The sequence below is a fragment of the Gavialis gangeticus genome, unplaced genomic scaffold (assembly GCF_001723915.1).
Source record: "Gavialis gangeticus isolate Ggan-Ray unplaced genomic scaffold, GavGan_comp1, whole genome shotgun sequence".
NCBI classification, from domain to species: domain Eukaryota; kingdom Metazoa; phylum Chordata; order Crocodylia; family Gavialidae; genus Gavialis; species Gavialis gangeticus.
The window spans coordinates 54,402,035-54,409,022 of NW_017729033.1; positions in this window are offsets into that span (position 1 = coordinate 54,402,035).

The following is a 6,988-nucleotide window of genomic DNA, read 5'->3' on the forward strand; positions in this document are numbered from 1 at the left end:
TCATTGCACAGCCACTGGCAAAAATATTTGAGCACTCGTGGTGCACGGGCCAGGTCCAGGAGGACTGAAAAAAGGCCAATGTCTATTTTCAAGAAGGGAAGTAAGGTGGATCCAAGCAACTACAGGCCAGTCAGTCTCACCTCCATCCTTGGTAAAGTCCTTGAAAAGATTATTAACGCTCATATATGTGAGAGCCCAGCAGGAAAAATTATGCTGAGGGGAAACCAGCACAGGTTCATAGCAGGTATATCATGCCTGACTAATCTAGTCTCTTTTTATGACCAGGTTACAAAACCTGAATGCAGGAGTAGGGGTAGATATCGTTTACCTAGACTTCAGGAAGGCCTTCAATACGGTATCCCACCCCATACTGGTGAACAAATTAAGAGGCTGTGACTTGGATGATTACACAGTCCAGTGGGTGGCAAATTGGCTAGAGGGTCATACGCAGAGAGTGGTGGTAAACCAGTTGGTATCAACCTGGAAGGACATGGGCAATGGGGTCCAGCAGGGCTTGGTCCTTGGACCGATACTCTTCAATGTCTTCATCAGTGACTTGGATGAGGGAGTGAAGTGTACTCTGTCCAAGTTTGTGGATGATACAAAACTGTGGGGATAAGTGGATGCACCGGAGGGCAGAGAACAACTACAGGCAGACCTGAACAGGTTGGACAAATGGACAGAAAACAATAGAATGCGATTTAACAATGAGAAATGCAAAGTGTTGCACCTAGGGAGGAAAAATGTCCAGCATACCTACTGCCTAGGAAATTACCTGCTCAGCAGCATGGAAGTGGAAAGGGATCTCAGAGTCCTAGTGGACTCCAAGACGAACATGAGTCATCAGTGTGATGAAGTCATCAGCAAAGCTAACCGCACCTTATCATGCATCAGCAGATGCAAGACAAACAGAACCAAGGAGGTGATACTTTCCCTCTATTGGGCACTGGTCAGACCGCAGTTGAATACTGCATCCAGTTTTGGGTGCCACACTTTAAGAGGGATGTAAATAACCTGGAGAGGGTCCAGAGAAGGGCCACTCGTATGTTACGGGCTTGCAGGCCAAGCCCTGTGAGGAGAGACTAGGGCACCTGGACCTCTTCAGCCTCTGCAAGAGAAGGATGAGAGGCGACCTTGTAGCTGCCGATAAATTCATCATGGGGGCACAGGAGGGAATTGATGAGGCTCTACTCACCGAGGCATCCCTGGGGGTTACAAGAAATAATGGCCATAAGCTAGCAGAGGGCCGATTTAGACTGGGCATTAGGAAGAACTTCTTCACAGTTAGAGTGGCCAAAATCTGGAATGGGCTCCCACGGGAGGTGGTGCTCTCCCCTACCCTGGGGGTCTTCAAGAGGAGGTTAGATAGGCATCTGGCTGGGGTCATCTGAACCCAGCACTCTTTTCTGCCTATGCAGGGGGTCAAACTCAATGATCTATTGAGATCCCTTCCGACCCTAACATCTATGAATCTATGTGTGGCTTCCTGTATCTATAAAATACATCCTGGGGAATTATGCAATTAGGCACCTGTGCAATTTTGCACATAAAAGGCATGACCAGACATAATTGCATGATTTAACCCAGCAGGCTCTGTGTCTCCACCCCTATGGAGCTCCTGGAACTCCAGCTGGGATCCCCATGTTGATACACTGAGTGCAATGGCATGCAATTGGACAGCTAGTAAGTGAGAAGGAGAGATCTTGCCTGCACAGCGGGGGTGGGGGGGTGAGGTGTGGGCTCCATGCCTCCATGTGGGGTGAGCTACCTCTGTGCTTCCATGAGGGGCTTCTAGTACTCCTGTGGGAAGCCACACATGGAGGCATGGAGCCAGCCGAGACCCAGGGTGCATAGCTCCTGCCTGCAGTGCCACAAGCCTCATGTGTTGGCATTCAGCCAGCTTGGTTTGGGTCAAAGGTGCACACCAGTAGGCCAGACCGGGCCGGCTCCATGCTGCCAAGTGCAGGCAGCCCCCAGGACTCAGGCAGAGTCATGCACTGCCGGAGGCTCTGCCTCCCACGGCCATTAGCATCCTGCAGCCCCACTGCCTGATGCTGCTAAGTTGCTGATTGTGGGAGCTGTGCACCCTGGGGGCAGGATGTGTGGCAGGGGGCCCACACCTACCCACACATAATCCCACAAGCTCCACATACTTCCATACTCACACCCCCCACAAACCTCACACACCCACCCATAAATTCCACACCCACACATCCACACACCCCCTTTACAATTTCCCACACCCCAGACACACTCACACCCCCACACCTTCACAACCCCCACTCACACACACCCCCCACAAATCCCCACACACACTGCATACCCACTTCCCACCATGCAAAGTACCTGCATATATTTCTAAAAAAAGATTCAAATAGTGTTATATTTAGTTAGATTTGTAAAAAATATATAAGTAATTATTTTGCATAATTTACATTTTTTCTGTGCATAATTCCCTGAGGTGTAATAAAAATATGCAGAACAGGTTATTGCATCCTTGTTGCTGTCCAGGAAAAAGTAAACATTCACTGCAATGGGTACTCTTATCGCCATGTTCACAATTAAATCTATAATTCAACAGTTTCCCTCAGATAATTTAGGACAATATTCCTGCTTTTAATTATGCTCCCTTGTACTATATTAAGGAAGTCCTCTCACCTCATTTTGTTTACAATTTCAAATACATGTAGACAACTCTTAAGCCCTGCTTCATCATATTACTCATATTCATTTCCATTTATCTTTTATTATATGCTGAGATGTAGCCTGATGAAAATCTCCCAAATGAATGTTGTTCAGAATCCAGCCAAGTTTTTCAGCTAATGTTTGCATGTGTAATATAAATATAAAAATATAATAAAACTATCTTAAATATTTGCTTGTATGGGTATTAACTATGGAAATTAGGATCATCGGAAAGTAGGGCTGGAAGGGAGCTTATAAAGTCATCTAATCCAGACAGCTGCTTCATACAAGATGATTCCCAAGTAAACCATCCCACCCAACTGTCTATCTAAACTGCTTTTGAAAGTTTCCAAGGACAACAATTCCATTACTTTTTTAGATAGCCTGTCCCAATGCCTGACCAATCCCCCCACCTCACCCTCCTCTATCTTCTCTTCTTCAAGCCAAAAGCCTCAGTTCTTTCAGCATTTCGCATGAGTCTTCTCCCAGGACCCTAACTTTTTTTATTGCCCTGCACTAGATCCTTTCCAAACTATCTGCATGCTCCTTGAATGTCGGACGCAAAATGGGACACAGGAGTCCAGTAAAATACAGGAGAAGCCCACAAGGTTTTTACATGGTTCTTTTAGTGCAGGCACAAAGACTGCAGGAGCAGAGAAAATCTTAGACTGTCTCATGCAGACATGATTTATAGATTCATAGATGTACGGTCAGAAGTGACCTAATTAGATCATTATGTCTGACCCCCTGCACTGGAAAGGGGAGAATACTAGGCTTATATGACCCCTGGCTCCACAGCTCCAGCATCAGCTCCATGCTGGTGGCAACTGTGCATGCACCTCAGGGCAGACAGCAGGGCAGCTCAGCCTGCCCCAAGGTGACCATGAAGTCTCTACCAGCATGGAGCTGATGCCAGAGCTGTGGAGCCTGGCACAGCTGTTTGCAGCCTGCCTACTGCTTGCTGCAGCTGCCCAGAACCCAGTCTGGCTACACACAGCTGAACTGGGCTCCAGAGCCCGGCACAGCTGTGTGGAGCCTCCCAGCTGCAGGCGGCCCTGACTCTGGGTAGCTGCTGCCAGCCACAGAGCCTGGGCTGAGGGGCAGGGGCAGCAGGGCTGGGGGCTTTAGGTGGGGGGAAAGGAGCACATGCAGGGCATCCTGCCAAGTAACCCCTTCCCTCATTTTCTTTTCCTAGCATGCCGACACTCCGGCACCTTCCAAGGTAGGCATTGTGGGGGGTTTCAGCACTGACCAAAAATGTTGCCTACCCCTGATTTAGGGTAATAAGGTATCCAGGACTTCAAACTGTAATCTAGTGGTTGCAAAACACAAACTGTATAGGTCTCTGTGCTAAAATGCTAGGTTTATGTTATTGCTCTTAATTTTTATTAATATTAAATGAACAGTTTATTTCTCTAGTTATTAAAAGTGAAATAACATGTAAGAGCCAGTAATATAGCATGTGATTGTTCAAGACCCATTTTCAAAACCTAAGCAAATACGGGTCAATATATATCTTGTTCTCCCTTAAGAAGAAAAGGAAAACAAATCAAGCCACTCGCTGTACCCTCTGATAAATGTATTTACTAAAAATTGATTGGTTTCCATCTTGAACCAATTTACACAACTTTGCTTTTATTATCAACTCTGGCAGTTTGTTACTTATTTCAACTCCTCTTTGTGTAATGAAATTCTGCTTGAATTGCCTATAGGCAAGACTTGCCCTTAACTTCAGTGTCTGAACCTGTGTTTTTAAATGAGTTGCTATTTCAAGAAGTGGATTTGTTTTTAGGATTTTATGTACCTCTTTGAGTTCTTGCATCTTGCACTCTTTTTTCCTCTAAGACACCATGGGCAAGATTTCTCAAAGGATGTTGTCTTAACATGCAATTGGGAGAAATGAAGCAAAAATTTATCTGCTCAAAGAAATAAGAAAAATATTCTAAAAACAACTGAAAATTAAGGCATCTTTTTCTCCCCAGTTGTGACCTAAGTTTCACAATTTACCATCAGGCTTTTAACTAATTCAGGGAGAGGCATTTGATCAGGCCCTAACAAACTACAGACAACTATAAATAGGTGAGTCATGTTTGTTCTGTACAGGCAGTTTTTAACAGCGTCTTATTTTTGCTTTGCATTTAAACACTGACCTTTTCAATCATGAACGTAATAGAAGGGCAAAACTCATTTCAGTGATGCTGAAACCAACCAGTTTGTTTTCTTTGCAAAAATTTTTCTATAGTAACTCAGTCCTTGTTTAGCAATCCTTCTGAAGAAAAAGCACACTGCACCTCCCCGAAAAAGATGTGGGGTGGGGGAAGTTCTCTGCTGCACCATCTTGCACTGCCCTGGATTACTTCCTTAATTGACTGCTTTCTCCTGCACTCCCTCATAGCTGCCTCACCATATTTGATCCTGTGCTTCATTTCCTGTTTGCTGCCCTGCTGCTAAGTGCCTTGCTGGAGGCTTGAGGGGCTTCTGGACTGAACTTCAACAAACAGAGTCCCTTCACCTCTCCAGCCATATTTTACACATGCCTTCACAGCCTATCCTGTGTATTTTGCCCTTGTGTGGTAAGTTATGTGGTCCACTCTCCCTGCCCTGATGTTTGTTGTGTGGCTGAGTAAGCCAGCTCGAGTCTCCCCAATGCTTGTGTGTGTGTGTTTCCCCTCTTCCACCTTCCCCAGGCATAGCCTGCCTGGTTTCCTGTGTAGCTGTAGCTCACTGAGCTTCACTTCCCTTTCCTGCCTCCATCCCCCCACAGCTCCAGCCTGCCCCTATTGGATTTGAAAGCCCTTTTGTGCTTTTTCTTTTTAAGTTTCCCTCTGCCTTATATTGAGCAATGGCAGAGCAGGAGCCTTCCAGCTTGGGTGGCAAGGTCCCCTTTCTGGCACTCACCCGCAGGCACAGGGTGAAGTGCCAGCTACCCAAGCAGGAGGACCTTCACTTTGAAACCTGGGTGCTGGACCTGGCTTGGGTGGTGGGGGCCCTCAAAATTGTGGCAGCCTCCCACTTTCATGGTGAGGGTTTTTTTTCCCCCTTGCTTTGGAGACTGCTGCACAAGAGGCAGTGCAGAGGGGTCTCATGGTAGAGGATGAATATGTCCCATTTGAGCCTGTAGAGCTGGGGACCTGAGTGGTCCTCAGCCCCATCTCACCCTATATCCCCAACTGGGCCCTGCTCCCCCAGCTCTAAACCCTGGGGAGGGTTATCTCCCTAGTGGTGGCCCTATCACTAGGGTGCCAAGACCCTTGGCCTCCACCATGTGTGCTCTTTCTGCTGCCAAGTCATCATCCAACTGGCAGTGGGAGCATGGATGGAGGCTGAGTGAAGGTGCCTCATGATTCCTTTTCAGGGGGCCCTAGTGAGGGTGTTTTATATGCTGGGGGGCCTATGATGCTTCTGGTGCCACACCCCCAGGCACTGGCATTGTAAGTGCCCCATGGGCCAGGCGGAGAAGGCATCCACAGGTCTCACTGGCAAGGGGGTGCCCCTGACACCAGTGTCTCTCACTTCTCAGGCCCTCCTGGGGTGGTCCTCCACTTTGGAGAGCTCCAGCTGCACTTGGGCCGTCCACTTGGCTTTGCACCCAAGGGGACCTGAACCCACTCAGCCATGGGGTGGCCCTTGATTGGACAAGCTCCTGTACAAGGTGGGGCTTGGGGAGTGGGGTAGTTGCACTGGAGGCATGGCTAGGGGTGGGGACCCTATTCCTTCTCTCCACTAAACTGCTGCCTTCCTCCCTGGGAAGCCACCAAACTTGATGGGGGGGCTGGGTGTTGTGGCTGGAGTGTCCTGAGGGAAGGGGGCTCCGATGCCAGGGACTCTTGGTACCCCACATATAACACCCTGCCCCTCCCTTGAGATCAGGGGATCCCACCCCACAACCAAGTTTGGTGGGGTCCCAGGGAGGGAGGCAGCAGCTGAGGGGAGAGAGGGAGCAGGGTTCCCCTGCCCCTAGCCATCCTTCTGCTGTAATAGCTCCACTCACCAAGGCCCATCTTGTACTGGAGCTTGTCCACCCAAGGAACAAGTGAGGACCAGGTGAGATGTGCCAGTGGGCAAGAGTCTTCTATGAAGAGCTCTTCCCCCTGGGCCTGACCGACACTGAAGCCTGTTAGATCCTGTGGGAGGAAGTCCCCCAGATCAGAGTGGGTGACTGAGACTAGCTGGAGGTTCCTCTCACCCTGGCCGAGTTCTTGGCTGCCCTCTGCCTGATACCTGTGTGCACACAGGACCTGGCCTGGCCTGGCAAGTGGTCCCTGTGAGTAAGGCAGGGCTCCGGGTGACAGCCTGAGTGGCC